Genomic DNA, 17,081 nt, shown 5'->3' on the forward strand with positions numbered 1-17,081 from the left:
TCATGCGCGTACAGGCGCCGTGCGTGCGACGTCATGCGCGTAGAGGGGCCGTGCGTCCCGACGTCGTGCGGGTATAGGCGCGCGCGAGCGCGTCTTTGGCCGGGTGGGTCGCGGTTGGTGCTCTCCTGGTAGGTGTCCGAGTGGGGGTTCTTCTCCGGCGTCCAGGCGGCCTGGTGGTCTTGAGAAGCCCGGGCTCGCCGGGCCCTGCCCCAGCGCACCCGCCCCGAGGCCGCCGGCCGCTGCCCGGGCTGCCCCCCGTCACGGATGGGGGCTTCTTCAGAGGCCCGGAATGGCCGTCCTGGGCCTGGCTTTCTTCCTTTCTGGTGCCTGTGTCGGGTCGTCTGTGCCGTGTTAGGGACACGGTTCACCTGTGTCATTTGTGAAACTGGATCATGAAAACGGTGTCGTTGTTGCGTGTCCAGCCGCAGCAGAGTCGGGCGGCGGGGGCGGTGAGACTGGGCGGGCCGTCCTGGAGGAATGGCACCGGCGGGCCGGCTGCTGAGCTGCCTCTTGTAACTGCAAACCAGGTTTTCTTCTTTGTCTTTTTTATAAAGAAAAAATTACTTTGTTTTTTTGAGACGGAGCCTCTGCCGCCCAGGCTGGAGTGCAGTGGTGTGATCTCGGCTCAATGCAGCCTCCACCTCCCGGGAGAATCAAGCGACTCTCATGCCTCAGCCTCCACAGTAGCCGGGACCACAGGCACCAGCCCGGCTAATGTTTTTGTGCTTAGTAAGACAGGGTTTCGCCATGTTGGCGAGGCTGGCCGCGAACTCCTGACCTCAAGTAACCCGCCTGCCTCGGCCTCCCAAAGCGCTGAGATTGCAGGAGGGAGCCGCTGCGCCGGATCTGAAGCCAGTTTTATTTCATAGCTTCGGCACAACCTGCAGCACCTCCAGGCCTGATCTTGCCCCGTGGCTTCGCTCACCGGTCAGAGCTCCCCATGCCCTTACTAGTGCCAATGAACTTTCTCAAAGAGGAATAAGTTAACATTTCTCTTTTTAAAATAAAACCTCTAACCTCTTTGTTCTTCTGAGAGAGCACTTTGAGTTCATGCTAGAGACTCTCCCTGGCTTGCAAACTGATATTGACAGTAAAACTCTTGTCTACTGTCTAGCCATCCTGGTGGTCCTTTGAATGACAAATTTAAAACAAATCACAGCCGAGCGCTGTAGTTCACGCTTGTAATCCCAGCACTTTGGGAGCCCGAGGCCGGCGGATCACCTGTGGTCAGGAGTTAGAGACCAGTCTGGCCAACAGGGTGAAACACCGTCTCTACTAAAAATACAAAAATTTAGCTGGACATAGTGGCGCACCTGCAATCCCAGCTACTCAGGAGACTGAGGCTGAGGCAGGAGAATCGGTTGAGGTTGCAGTGAGCCAAGATTGCGCCACTTCAGCCTGAGTGACAGAGTGAGACTCCATCTCAAAAAACTCCAAAAAACAAAAACAAAAACAACAACACCCCCAACAAAAAATCATGCAGATGCTGTGTGTCTCTCATATGGGCTGTGGCATGGTGAGAACTGCAGTCTGAAGAGCCTGCTGGCCTGGGGATAAAAATGGGTTCTACGTTTGGTTTCCTCTGGGGCACAGCACCGTAAGGTGCTTTGATAATATGCACCCACAATTTAAATGTTAGAATCACAAGTGCAGCTCACTGCCAGATTGTTTTTTGTTTTTTTTTTTATAATAGAGACCAGGTCTTGCTATGTTGCCCAGGCTGGAGTGCAGTGGCTGTTCATAGGTGTGATCCCACTACTGATCAGCATGGGAGTTTTGACCAGTGCCATTTCTGACCTGGGCCGGTTCACCCCTCCTTAGGCAACCTGGTGGTCCCCCGCTCCTTGGAGGTCACCATATTGATGCCGAACTTAGTGCAGACACCCCATTGGCCTAGCACACTACAGCCCAGAACTCCTGGGCTCAAGCGATCCTCCCACCTCAGCCTCCCGAGTAGCTGGGACTACAGGCACGCGCCACCGTGCCCCAGCAGATTAAGCTTATTACATAATACAGAATATTTCCCAATTATATACGAAATGCTTTAATGTAATAAGAATTTCAGGTTGGTAGGGTATTAGAGATCATCTTAATCTCTTCCATTTTATAATTGAGTAGAGCAGAGGCACAGAATATAAGCGTCGTGATTGAGGGCTCATAAAGATGTGTTCAGGTTCATCTGTGCCTTCTGTAAGTTATCTCAATAAACTTCAGTGTCCTCATCTGTTAGATGGGATGAAGAAGCAAAATCCCCTGTACTTCATTGGCACAAGGTACACACTGGAGAAATCTGAGCCCTTATTAAGGTCAGGTTATTGACTTCTAAAAAATTACATCATTTTGTTAGTCATATGGTTCAGATATAAACACAGTTGCTTAACACATCACAAGCGTTTTATTCACAGAAGAGTTGTTCCAAGCTAAGGCATAAGACTCAAATGTTCCCAGATAATTTATTGAAATTCATTTTTTTATTGTGTTATTTATAATATCGCCTTAATTTTTAAGGGCATTAAGTACGTTCATATTACGCAACCATCACCACTATCCAGATACATCTGTACTAAACATTTTGGTTGAGATCTAATCCATGTACTATAAAATTTGCCAATCTAAGGTGAGGTGGTTTTTCAGTGTTGTGGAACCAATACCACAATCTAATTTTAGAAGAATGCTATCACCCCAAAAAAAACCCTATACCCATTAACAGTCATTTCCCACTTCCCTCCCATTCCTTTAGCCCCTGGCAACCACTAATCTGTTTTCTGCCTCTATAGATTTGCCTATTCTAAACATTCCATATAGATGAAAACACAAAATATAGAGTCATTTGTAACTGAGTTCTTTCATTTAACATAATGTTCTCAAGGTTCATATAGCAGACATCAGCAGCTATTTTTTATTGCTAATTAATGTGTCATTACGTAAACAAAACAAAAAATTTTAAAACTATTCCGTTATATGGGTATACTACATTTTATTATCCAACAGTTGATCGACATTTGGGTTGTTCATTTTTTGACTATTATGAGTAGTGAATGCTATGAACATTCATGTACAAGCTTTTGTGCGGACTTAAGTTTTCTTTCTTTCTTTCTTTTTTGTTTTTTAAAGGCGGGGTTTCACCATGTTGGCTAGGCTGGTCTAGAACTCCTGACCTGGTGATCCACCCGCCTCAGCCTCCCAAAGTGCTGGGATTACAGGTGTGAGCCACCACGCCTGGCCTGACTTAAGTTTTCATGTGGTAACTTTAACATTTTTATGTACTGCCAAATGTGTTCCAGAGTAGCTACATCATTTTACATTCTCACCAGCAATGTGTGAGGGTTTCAATTTTTCCACATTCTTGCCCATACTTGTTATTTATGTACCTTGTGAACCCCAGAAATCTGAGACAGGCCTCAATTAATTTAGAAAGTTTATTTTTCCGGGGTTGAGGATGTGCCTGTGACAGCCTAAGGAAGTCCTAAGGTGGTCAGGGCACAGCTCGGTTTTATACATTTTAGGGAGACACGAGACATCAGTTAGTACATGTAAGAAGCAGATTGGTTCAGTCTGGAGAGGCAGGACGACTTGAAGCAAGGGCAGGAAGACTCAAAGCAGGAAATGGGCTTCTAGGTCACAGACAGGTGAGGGATGAACAGTTGCATTCTTTTGACTTTCTGATCAGCCTTTCCAAAGGAGGCAATCAGATATGCATCTATCTCAGTGAGCAGAGGGATGACTGACTAGAATGGGAGGCAGATTTGCCATGAGCAGTTCCTAGCTGGAAGGGACCCAAGATAAGTTTCTTTTCACAGCCTTGTATTATGGTCATCCTGGTAGGTATAAAATAATATTGTGGTTTTGATTTGCATTTTCCTAATGGTTAGTGATTGTTCCTCAGTGGCCAGGCCTATACATATCTGCCCCAAAGTCAGAGGAAGCTGAGAGGCCAAAGAAAGAGGCTGGCAAATCTAGTTCCTTAGAGAGAAACATTTGATAGGAACTTAGGAACAGAAACCACATCTGTGTCTCTGGCAGTGGTGAGACAAGATGGTCGAACCCCAACCATCACCCCTAGACCCTGGGCTTACATACCGTGAAAGGAAAATAAATCTTGCAACCCCAAACTCATTAAGCCAAAGGGAAAAGTTAAGCTGGGAACTGGGTCAGGCAAACCTGCCTCCCCTTTTGGTTCCTGAATAAGATGCCTACAAGATGAAAACCTACATGCCCCCCCCCATTTTGCCCACAAGGAAATTCGTAGTGAGCTCCAAGATTTTTTCCCTAAGGTGGTTCTGTTAAAATTTCACCGTGGTAATGTAAACTGATAGCTTATGTTTGCAGGTACAGTCCCCCGACCCCCACCACCAGATGCAAATGCGTATCTGAGTGTTCCCTGCCCTGTTTTGTCTATGTTGTCTTACTTATTAATGCAGATTCCTCTGCCCCATTTGTCTGTGTCATCTTATGTAAAATAATAATAATAATGCAGATTCACTGAGCCAAAGGCATGAATGACTATTTTTCCCTACCTGCCTCTTGAAAATTGTGTACTTTTCAATATCCCACTCTGCCCTTTGAATTTGAAGGCGTCAAAATCATCTTTGGAGGAAGGCATAGACCTGTCTCCCAAGCACAAGTCCTCACCTTTGACAAATAAGCTTCCTAAAATGACTGAGACCGGTCTCATCATTTTTCTCAATTGACATCTGGTAACCACTAAGGGAACCTGAGTGAAGCTGGCCCAGCTGGCAGCAGCTCTCCTGTTGGTGCTTGGTACTGGTCTGGTCACCTTATACCTGTTATATCCGAGCAAGTAAAGAAATGCACCACACTCTGAGGTTTGAGTTACAAGTCCTTTATTGCTGGCGACCAAGAGACAGCTAACGCCCAAAATTCCCTGGGCCCACATTCACCCTAGCCACTCGCCCATCAGGCTCATGGCTGATATTGGTGGCAGGCTAATGTAGAGGATGCTCTCTTTGGCTGCTCACCAACAAGGAGGTTCAACCCAGGCTCAACTAGAGACACCTGTTGAGCAGCTGGGTTGCATGCCCATTTTCCTTGTCCCTGCTGCCTTTGCAGAACCATGGGCAATCTTGTCCTCTATCCCTCCCTCCTTTCTGCTGGCCTGTGTTCTAAAGAACCTCAAGCCTCGTCAACTGTCTCCTGACCTAAAACCCAAATGTCTCATCTTCTGTAACACTCTATGGCCACAATACAAGTTAGACAATGGCTCCAATTGGCCAAAAAATGGCACCTTTGACATCTCTATTTTACAAGATTTAGACAATTTTTGTCACAACATGGGCAAATGGTCTGAAATTTCCTACATCTTGGCAATTTTTTACACACCAATCCCTCCCTAATCCCTACTTCTTCTCTTCCCTTCTGTCTGCCCCTCCTTCCTCTGCCAGTAACCCAGAATCCCCCTTGTCCATCAACCCTTCTGACCTTTCTTCTCCCTGCCTGTCTGAACCAGGCCCTAATCCAGGACGTAACCCCACCCCCAGAGCCTTCCTCCTCTTCCTCTGCCCACAACCCGCCTCCTCATGCCCCTTCTGTCACCTCCCACCTCATACGCGGCCTGGCTTACCGTTAGTCCTGCAGCTAACTCCTCGGCATCTGCCCAACAATTCCGCCTTCCAGAGGTGGCTGGAGCCAAAGGCATGGTTAGGGTGCACGTTCCTTCCCTTTATCTGACCTTTCCCAAATTGGCCACCGGTTAGGCTCCTTTTCATCAGGGCCTCCAATACTTTACCCAGCCCTATAATCTCACCTGGAATGACTTAAATATCATCCTTACTTCTACTGTTACCCCTGAAGAACGCTTAATATGCATTTTATCACCCGATCAACCCCAACATTACAAAAAGGTACAGAAATTTGAATCTGGTCCTCAAACCCCACCACAGGAATTAAGCAACCTCACCTCCAAGGTGTTCAATAACGGAAAAATCTGCCCGGGGGCAGCACATCTCAGAACTGCAGATGCTGCCTCCTCCGTAAAACAAACCCCAGCCACACCACCGGCTCACAGAGACTTCAGAGCACCCAGACTGCAGCGCATCCAGCCGACACCCCGGACCTTGCTTCACGTGTTGGAAACCTGGCCACTGGGCCAAGGAATGCCCGCAGCCGGGGACTCCTCCTGAGCACTGCCCCATCTGTGCAGGGCCCCCACAGAAAGTCGACTGACTCCCAGAGCTCCTGGAGCTCCAATCCTTGGCTTGGCAGCTAAAGACTAACTCTGCCCGAGCATCTCAGAAACCCCCTGGACCATCACGGATGCTGAACTTCAGGTAACTCTTAGAGAGGAGGGCAAGTCCATCCCCTTCTTTTTTTTTTTTTTTTTTTTTTTGAGACGGAGTTTCGCTCTTGTTACCCAGGCTGGAGTGCAATGGCACGATCTCGGCTCACCGCAACCTCCGCCTCCTGAGTTCAGGCAATTCTCCTGCCTCAGCCTCCTGAGTAGCTGGGACTACAGACACGCGCCACCATGCCCAGCTAATTTTTTTGTAGTTTTAGTAGAGACGGGGTTTCACCATGTAGACCAGGATGGTCTCGATCTCTTGACCTTGTGATCCACCCGCCTCGGCCTCCCAAAGTGCTGGGATTACAGGCTTGAGCCACCGCGCCCGGCGTCCATCCCCTTCTTAATCAGCACGGAGGCACCTACCCCACACTGCCTTCTTTTCAAGGACCTGTCTCCTTGGCCTCCATAACTGTTGTGGGAATTGACAGCAAGGCCTCCAGGCCTCTCAAACTCCCCAAATCTGGTATCAATTAGGCCAGTACTCCTTTCCACATTCTTTCCTAATCATCCCCACTTGTCCAGTTCCCCTGTTAGGCCGGGATATCCTAGAAAAATGGTCTGCCTCCTTGACTGTTCCTGGGCTACAGCCACACCTCATTGCCTCCCTCTTCCCAAACCTGCGCCTCCGTCAATAGCTTCCCTATCTTCCCCAACCTTAACCTAGGGTGTAAAACACCGCCTCCTCATCCGTTGCTACAAGTCACTCACCCCTCACCATCCCCATAGAACCTAACCACCCTTACCTGCCCAGCGCCAGTACCCCATTTGACAACAGGCATTAAAAGGCATAAAGCCTGTTATCACCCGTCTGTTGCAACATAGCCTTTTAATTCACTCTCCTGCTTCTTCAGCATCTATACTCAAAGGGGTATTGTGTATCCCCCTCCAAAGCCCAACTTTCTTCCCCTATCCTAGCTGTCCAAAACACCGGACAAATTCTATAGGCTAGTCCAAGACCTCCACCTCATCAATCGGATTGTACCTCGCAACCACCTGGCTGTACCAAACCCCTACACCCTGTCTTCCATACCCCCTTCCACAACTCACTGTTCTGTTCTTGACCTCAAAAATGCTTTTTCTAAAGCCCAAATTTCTTCCCCATCTGTTACAATCTTTCGCCAGCAAACATGAGCTCTCCCTGCCAACCGTATCTAGTTACTTTCCCAAACCCCAACCCCATCCACTAAACAACAGCTCCTCTCCTTCCTAGGCGTTGTGGGATACTTTTGCCTCTGGATACCAGGTTTTTGCCCCTGTAACCAAACCACTTTATACACCTACAAAAGGAAAGTTAGCTAACCCCATAAACCAAAAAAATTTCCCCCATTCTTCTTTCAGTCACTAAAAAAGGCCTTAGAGACAGTCCCTACCCTAGTGCTCTCCAACTCCTCTCAACCCTCTGTGGCTACACAGCAGAAATCAAAGGCTGTGCCATCGAATTCTTACACAGGAGCCAGGCCCACAGCCTGTAGTCTTTTTATCCAAACAATTTAACCTCACAGTCCTGGGCTGGCCCTCATGACCGTGCGAGGCAGCAGCTGCTGCCCTGATACTCTTAGAATTCCTCAGAATCACAGGCTATGCCCCACTTACCCTCTATAGCTCTCACAACCTCCAAAGTGTTCTCTTTACACCAAACATGTAAAGTAAATTTACTTTATTTTCAGCCCCTCGCCTTCTCCAGCTTTATGCAGTCGCCTCCTACTACTTAAACCACATCTCAAAAAGCCTCTGTTTCCATTATTTTCTGTCTCACTGTGCTCAAATTCACTGTGCTCGTTTACTTTTACATGCCCTGCTTCTGTTTAAGTTGCCGGTTTACACTTTTCCTCCAGGCAATCACAGCTGATATTTCACTCTTCATCTGGCTCAGTTCTCTGCTCATACCCAATCTTGTTAATGAAAGTCCGTGGTTACTTATAGATACCCCACGCTTACTCACACACCATGAAAACAAAAGCTTTCCCCCCACCGAGCCCACTACAACCTTTAACAGCCGCAGCCCTTGCTGGTTCCCTTGGCATTTGGGTCCAAAGCTCCAGCACCTCAGAATACTCCCTCACCTTTTCAGTTTACACTTCCCATTCTAAGCCAAGGACCTTTTTTTCCTCTGTGGTTCTTATATCTGCCTTCCTACCAACTGGACAAGCACTTGTACCCTAGTTTTCCTTACTCCTAAAATTCAGATTGCCAATGGGGACAATAGTCTCCCTGTTCCCCTTGTGGTCCCGACATGACACAAGCAGGTCATTCCATTGATCCCCGTACTTGTAGGGTTAGGAATTACTGCTGCACTCGGCACAGGCCTTACCACCTCAGCGGGCACCTTCTGTAGCCTCTCTAATGATTTCTCTGCTAGCATTGCAGAATCAACTGAGTCATTCCTCCTTCAAGGTCCAGTAAATTCCCTAGCTGCAATTGTCCTCCAAAACCTCAAAGGTCTTAATTTACTGACTGCTGAAAAAGATCTTTGCCTATTTCTAAATGAAGAATGTTGTTTTTATGTAAACCAGTCTGCTCTTGTATATAATGCCATCAATAAATTAAAAGACAGAGCCCAAAAGCTCACTAATCAGGCAAATGGTTGTTCTGGACCTGGCTGGATACTCTCTAACTGGAAGTCATGGTTCTTCCAATACTTAGTCCTCTGATACTATCTTTGTCCTTCTCTTATTTGGACCCTGTGTTTTTCCAATTAATCTTTCAATTCCTACAAAATCGTATACAAGCAATAACCAATCACTCAATACCTCCTTCATGCCCTGGACACATTTTCTCCTTGTCTTGGCGATTAACATTTGGCTCCTTGCTCACGCATGTAATCCCAGCACTTTGGGAGGCCGAAGTGGGCAGATCACTTGAGATCAGGACTTTGAGACCAGCCTGGCCAACATGGTGAAACCCCGTCTCTACTAAAAATACAAAAATTAGCCAGATGTGGAGGTGGGTGCCTGTATTTCCAGCTACTCAGGAGGCTGCACCAGGAGAATCGCTTAAACCCAGGAGGCAGAGACTGCAGTAAGCCGAGATGATGCCACTGCACTCCAGCCTGGGCGGCAGAGGGAGACTCCATCTCAAGAAAAAAAAAAAGTAGCTCCTCATTACGTTTGCAAATTTCTGCAGCTGGCTTGAATTTCTCCACAGAAGATGGGTTTTTCTTTTCTATCTCATAGGCTGCAAATTTTCTGAACTTTTATGCTCTGTTTCCCTTCAAAAAGTGAAACTCCCAGAAATGAAAATCAGGATAACTAACATTAGAAACAGGACGAATTGGCTAAAAAGGTTAGAAATAGCTGAAGAGCTGCAGTGACAAGAGGACTGGATTAAATGATTCAGTTTATGTAAAGTTAAACACAGGCAAAGCCAAACATGACCTAGAGACACAGAAATGCAGTAGAACCATGAGGAAGGGTGAAGGCTGGTTAACATGAGAGTCTCATGAGATTGTGATGATCTCCTGGGGACCAGCATGCAGGTAATAACAGCTGGCTCATTAACCTCAGGTAACCTAAGGCTGGTGAGGCATCCTGGACTCGAAGGGTGTTGAGCAGCGGCCCTGGCCTCCACCCGTCTCTACTAAAGATACAAAAGTCTCTACTAGAAATAAAAAAATTAGCTGGCATGATGGCACGTGCCTGTAATCCCAGCTACTTGGGAGGCTGAGGCAGAAGAATGGCTTGAACTCAGGAGGCAGAGGTTGCAGTGAGCAGAGATCACATCACTGCACTCCAGCTTGGGAGACAGAGCAAGACAATGTCTCAATTAAAAAAGAAGAAGAAAAAGAAAAATATTTAGGAAGAAGCACTTCCTAAAAATAGCTTTATCTAGGTATGGGAACACACATCTGTAGTCCCAACTACTCAGGAGGCTGAGGCAGGAGGACCGCTTGACCTTGGGGGTTTGAGGCCAGCCTGGGCAGCATAGATCTTGTCTCTAAAAAGTAAACAAGGCCAGGCACAGCGGCTCATGCCTGTAATCCCAGCACTTTGGGAGGCCGAGGCAGGCAGATCATGAGGTCAGGAGTTTGAGACCAGCTGGCCAACATGGCGAAACCCTGTCTCTACTAAAAATACAAAAATTAGCCAGGCCTGGTGGCACACACCTGTAGTTCCAGCTACTCAGGAGGCTGAGGCAAAACAATTGTTTGAACCCTGGAGGCAGAGGTTGCAATACACTGAGATTGTGCCACTGCACTCCAGCCTGGGCAACAGAGTGAGACTCCATCTCAAAATAAATAAATGAATAAACAACAAAAACTCAAGCTTTATTGAGACATAATTCTCATGTCATACAATTCACTTAAATTGTACAGTTCAGTGGCTTTTAGTGTTGTTTAAAAACATTTAAATTGGGAGGCTGTTCTGCTGGGGTAGCTTTGGCACTATAATCCTGCCAGTAAGTGGAAGCCCAGTGAAAACACTGAAGCAGAGGTGAGGCTTTACCACCAAAGCTGCGGACTGACCTTCAACAGGGGCTGTCCCACCCTCACCGAGCCCCCTGTCTCCCTTGTCTTCCGGGAGGGCCTCTCCACTGTCCTCCTTCTCCCGCTCCCTACCAAGTGCATCTCCCCTCAGATGTCAACAGGGTCTTCCCAACTGCTGGTGTCTGGCACTGCCCAGCTCATGAACAGCTGAGTCCTCAATCAACCCTTTAACATTGTAATGTGCTGCAGCTTCTCTTTCAACTGTTGATTCACAATGTGCAGCCACCGCCAGTCAATTTTAGGACATTTTCATCCTTGCAAAAGGAGACCGAGTACTCATTGGTAGTTGCCACAGGCAACCACTAATATGCCTTCTGTCCCATGGGCCGCCCGTTCTGTACACTTCACAGATGAGAACTCATGCAGTGGCATCTCCTTGGCTGCCTTCTGTCACTTCTGTCATCGTGGTGTGTTGAATGTTGATTGACAATGACTCCTTTCTTGGCCAAACTATAGTCAGCTTCTGATGCTTCTCTGAGGCCCATGTGTGGACTTTCTTGTAAAAACAGGTTTAGCAAATAACAGTGCCAAGGCAGCTTATTGGGAATCCCCTGGCACCAATGCCTGGTCACCCTCAATATCTTTTTTTTTTTTTTTTTGAGACAGAGTTTCGCTCTTGTTACCCAGGCTGGAGTGCAATGGCGCAATCTCGGCTCACCGCAACCTCCGCCTCCCGGGTTCAGGCAATTCTCCTGCCCCAGCCTCCTGAGTCGCTGGGATTACAGGCACACGCCACCATGCCCAGCTAATTTTTTGTATTTTTAGTAGAGACGGGGTTTCACCATGTTGACCAGGATGGTCTCGATCTGTTGACCTCGTGATCCACCCGCCTCGGCCTCCCACAGTGCTGGGATTACAGGCTTGAGCCACCGCGCCCGGCCTACCCTCAATATCTTATCAATATTCTGCATTCTGCTCTTGGCGTCTGACCTCCTGGCTTGCCTTCAGCAGGAATCCTGTGAGGCTGTTTCAGCCAGAGCCCCCCAAAGCCCCCAGACTCAATTATTCCTCAGCACTTTTGCATCTGCCAACCCCCTCCTTGGTCCTCAATCCTCACATATGTCTGGTATATTTGGAATGAAGCCCATTTCCATCCTAGGGTCTCTCTTCCCCTATCTCAATAATCCTGAATAGGCCATCGGGTGTGGCGGCTCACACCTGTAATCCTAGCACTTTGGGAGGCCGAGGCAGGAAGATCACCTGAGATCAGGATTTCAAGACCAGCCTGGCCAACATGGTGAAATCCCTTCTCTACTAAAATACAAAAATTAGCTGGGCATGGGGGTGGGCACCTATAATCCCAGCTACTTGGGAGGCTGAGGCAGGAGAATCCTTGAACCCAGGAGGTGGAGGTGGCAGTGAGCCAAGATCACGCCACTTAACTGCAGCCTGGGTGACAGAGTGAGACTCCGTCTCAAAAAAAAAAAAAAAAAAAAGGAAAGTTTATTAGAAAGGAAGAATACTGCAAAAGCGTGCAGTGGGCACCTCAGAGAGAAGACTCAGTGTACATTGGTAGATTTTCCTTAGGAGAATTTATGGACCTTTAGCCTGGAGCTTAGGGTTGTAAAATGTTTCAGCATGGCATTCCAGAGATGTTTAGAAATTTTATTTCTAAACGTGGCTGGGCATGGTGGCTCGTGCCTGTAATCACAGCACTTTAGGAAGCTGAGGCAAGTGGATCACAAGGTCAGGAGATTGAGACCATCCTGGCTAACATGGTGACACCCTGTCTCTACTAAAAATATAAAAAATTAGCTGAGCATGGTGGCAGGTGCCTGTAATTCCAGCTACTTGGGAGGCTGAGGCAGGGCAATCACTTGAACCCGGGAGGTGGAGATTGCAGTGAGCTGAGATCATGTCATTGCACTCCAGCCTGGGCGACAGAGCAAGACTTCATCTCAAAAAAAAAAAAAAAAAGAAATTCTATTTACTTATAAAAGTTGAAAGAAACCTGGAAGTGAAGCTGTGTCATTTGTCTGGGGTAATACCCAAGGTTTGTTGCCTCACTCCAAGGAAATTGAGGACATGGACACAAAAGGATTAAGTTTAAGAGTGGAAGTGTAACAGGCAAAAAAGAAAAGTTCCCTTGTGCAGAGGGAGGTGGGTTCTGAGAGAATTTCTCCCTCAGCATTAAGATGCAGTTGATTTTATAGATGAGCTTGAGGAGGTGGTGTCTGATCTACACTGGGCACAGAGGATTGGTTGGACCAGGTATGCCATTTACACAGCACCAGAAGAAGCTGGCCAACTCACCCTCTTATGCAAATCTGTTTATGCAAATAGTGTCTCTACCTGGCTGGCACCACAGTGCCTGCTTTTTTACTGCACATGTGGCGACAAAGAAAAGGGAAGGGGAACCTCCATGTTGAATATACCTGGCTTCCAGGTATCCCTTTTCTATTGGCACAGCTGCCGGCATTTACCTATGCAGGCTTCCAGCTGGCTTAGCTATGTCTGCAACTGGATTTTACAGGCTGCTCTTTGTTAGAAGAGAAATAATTTGGGGCTGCTTTTTGTTCAAAGGGAAGCCTTATTGAGGACTCTTACCTTCACTAACTGCCTAGATGATTTCTTTTTAGCTTTTGTTATTGGAATCAGATGCTGTCTTTAGATACTAGGGAAGTTTGATTACTCCAGATTCCCCAGATAAGGAGTTTTGCCTCCGGATGAACTGTTTGATTGTCACCAGGTGACCTTTGCTCCCTTCTAAATTGCTCAGATAAGAAGTTTTGTCCCTGGGGCCTGTTCAATGGTCAGCAGGTGATTTTCACCCTCCTCACAGCCTGGGCAATATAGTGAGACCCGATCAATACAAAAAATACAAAAATCAGCTGGGCGTGGCAGTGCACACCTGTGGTCCCAGCTACTCAGAGGGGCTGAGACAGGAGGATCGTTTGAACCCAGGACATTTAGGTTGTAATGAGCCTTGATTACACCTCTGCACCCCAGCCTGGGAGATGGAATGAGAGACCCTGTCTCAAAAGAAAAGGTTTTTCTGTGTGTTATGAATGTGTTCTCCTGCTTCCCTGTGACTTTGTTCGTTGGAGACTTGGCTAAGTATCCAAATTGTTTTTCAGATTTAAATGTTAGTAGCTCTCATTCATGGAAAGTTTATGGTCTGCCCTTTTAGCTCTGTGGTGTTATCTTTACACCTGTGGCATAAGGCTGGTTAGTTTTACATTTGAGAAAAACGAGTCTGGGAAGTGCCGCTGCCATTCCGCAGCAAGCAAACAGCCTCCTCCGCTCTCTCCTCTTCCTCATCTCATGCCTGGTCCTCTCCTTTCGTCATCTTTTCTTCCCTCACCCCATCTTTATTGTATCTCTTTTTGTCTCCGAAGTAAAACAATATTTTAAGTGGTTGCATTTTTTTACCATCCATTTTTAACTTTAAAAATATATTCATGGCTTTCCCCTCCTCTCTCCTTCCTGTCTTCTCCGCATTAAATTCATCCTCTTTGTGCTGTTACCTGAGTGCTTCCCCCATTCCCCCCACCCCACCCCACTGTAGGCAATTCTGAGTCGTACAAATGTTTCACATCCATCTCCTGGGACTGTGTAAGAGTCTGATTTTCCTTTGAAGTAAGCAGTTGGAAGTTCATTCTACTTTTTCTTTCTAGGTCTCAATTTTCCAGGGGCTTTAAAGAAAGAAAATCCTGTATTTAGAGACTTGAGTCTGAATTTCAACAAAGGTAATGCTTTTTTTTTTTTTTTTTTTGTAAATTAAGCAATTATCTTACAAGAAGAAAATGACTAACTTTCACGGTTTAGCAACTCAAATGGAATGGTAAGAGGAAAGTGTAGAGAGCAGTCAGGCAACGTCAGTGCCTGAGCTATCACTCTGTTAGGCAAGAGCAAAGCTGTAAACATTCTGACTTTTCCATATTTCATGGAGGTGTTTATCCTGACTGCACAAGATGCAGGTGGTTAATGACACATCTGCTCAGCTGTGCACTTCTCTTATTGGGAGGTCCCTGCCTGTGGATCCTGTCAAGTTTGTCAGGACAGGACACCAACAGGGCTGTTACCAGTGGCAAATTTATACGGGTCTGCAGCAACTTTATCCTTGCCTCCTTGGAGGAAAGAATTCGGCTGAGGGGCAGAAGTAGTTTTAAGGCAGAGGGAGAGACCAAGGCCAGATTTAGAGAAAGAGAGAGAGTTTATTACAAAGCTTTAGAGCAAGAATGAAAGGAAGTAAAGTACACTTGGAAGAGGACCAGGCAGGCAACTTGAGAGATAAGTGTCCCGTCTGACCCTTGATTTGGGATTTTATGGGGTTCTGTGTTTCTTCTCCCTTGATTCTTCCCTTGGAGCCGGCTGTCTGCTTGTGTGGTGTCCCCCCAGAACTTGGGAGAGGCTGTGTGCACCCCCTACTTCAGCTGTAAGAACATTGAGAGTTTGTCTATGTTGCATTACTACTGTTTACTGAAGTTGTACACATGCTCACTTGAGGCATTTTTCCCTTATCAGTTGAGTGTTTCTAGAGGAAAGTCAAACACCAGTTAAACCCCACCGTTGTGCCTCTTGGTGCCATGCTTGAGCCCACTCACCAAACTCCTGATCTTATTAGGAAGCTGCTGATCATCAGCTTCAGGTGTTTTCTATCTGTTTTGGAGACTGCCTTTCCCTGGCTCCTGCTGTGACCAGTTATTAAGCAGTGCACCAAGATGTAATAGTTTTTGTTGTTTGAGATAGTAATTGGAGTTTTTTTTTTTTTTTTTACCTCTAAGAAGATTAAGGAGCACAGACACAAAGTTTAATAAGCAAAAGAAGGAAGCTGTCTCCCAGTAGAGGGGGGTCCCAAATGGGGTGGACACTATGAGTCTCGTTCTGGGTTCTTTATGAACTGGAAAGGGGAAGAATTGTGCTTAGTCTGCAGGCTGTCTTTGTGAACATGTGACTTAGCTTGGCCCAGGACCAATTAGAAAGCTTGGCCCAAGGCCAGGTGCAGTGGCTCATGCCTGTAATCCTAGCACTTTGGGAGGCTGAGGTGGGCAGATCACAAGGTCAGGAGATCGAGACCATCCTGGCTAACACGGTGAAACCCTTTCTCTACTAAAATTAAAAAACTACCCGGGTGTGGTGGCATCCACCTGTATTCCCAGCTGCTCAGTAGGCTGAGGCAGGAGAATCGCTTGAACCCGGGAGGTGGACATTGTGGTGAGCCAAGATCGCACCACTGCACTCCAGACTGTCTCAAAAAAATAAATAAATAAATAAATAAAAAATAAAAAAAGCAAGCAAGCAAGCTTGGCCTGAAACTTTGGCCCAGAGCCAATTAAGAGCTGATGATTCATAGAGGCTCCTTAGTTTGGCCCAGGACCCATTAAGAGCTGAAGTGAAAGCTTGGCCTGGGACCAACAAGAGGCTGAAGTGATGATTCATAGGGGTCGAACTTACAGTTCAAAAACGGAAAGGAGATTGCCTACCCAAACCCACCACAGCCCACTGTGCCCACGCCCACAAAATGAGAAGAAGCTTTTTCCTGGGATCCCACTGTCTATACAAAGGACAAAGGCATTTTTATGCCAGGCCTTGTTCCCTTATTTGAGTGAGCTGGAGGTTTGTGCAAGTTTTTTATTGAAATGGAGGTTTTTCCATCTGTGTAGCCAGGGGCATGTCTCTTGACGCAGCACCCTGTGCTAGTTCCCTTATTCATGCCTACAGCTTGGTTTCCCCACACCCCAGGCTGCTTTTATTTTATGTAAGGATGAGGCACTGACCCATGGGCTGGGGACTTTCCAAGGACTAAGACTCCCCTCTGGAGTAGAGACCCTAACTGCTGTTAGGGAGATTGGGCAATGCTTTTTTTTTTTTTTTTGGCTACTTCCTGCTACAAAGTGGCATTGTGTAGGGAAGAGCAGCTAGGATTCCTCCTGGGGTTGGTTTGAGGATTCTGGAAGAAAGGCACATCCATGTGTGTTTTTATTTGGATTACTATTTGGTGCTTGCTAGCCTCTAGGGAGAAGAGACAATTTGGGTTATAGGATGGTGTGTGCAAGCCCCAAATGTTAACATAAAGCATAGAGGGAAAAGAGATTTTAGTAGGGGAACTAACCAGGTCCAAAACCAAGACTGGAATTTATTAAAAGGGATTGTAGCCAACTGGGACTAGAGTTTGCATTTTCTCTTAATTTGTTAATGACTTTAATTTGGTTTTTAAGCACTTGTAAATCTTTCTGTACCTGACTGTAAGTGTTGATCCAGAAACAGCATGTTTTTATTAAGAGGGCACAGGCGCCCCCTACTTCAGCTGTGAGGACACAGTTTGTCTATTTTGCATGACTGAGGCTAGCGAAT

At 46.8% G+C, this 17,081-nt stretch overlaps 1 long non-coding RNA gene across 1 annotated transcript; it reads left to right on the top strand.

The window, feature by feature from the left end:
- Positions 1 to 23: 23 nt before the first annotated feature.
- LOC116561836 lies at positions 24 to 15,776 on the top strand. The gene is made up of 3 exons (XR_004273627.1): positions 24 to 128; positions 14,402 to 14,473; positions 15,252 to 15,776. It is a non-coding gene; the product is annotated as an uncharacterized LOC116561836 (long non-coding RNA).
- The last annotated feature ends 1,305 nt before the right edge of the window (positions 15,777 to 17,081 follow it).

The sequence above is a fragment of the Sapajus apella genome, unplaced genomic scaffold (assembly GCF_009761245.1).
Source record: "Sapajus apella isolate SASKATOON/1434 unplaced genomic scaffold, GSC_monkey_1.0 scaffold30, whole genome shotgun sequence".
Classification (NCBI taxonomy): Eukaryota; Metazoa; Chordata; class Mammalia; order Primates; family Cebidae; genus Sapajus; species Sapajus apella.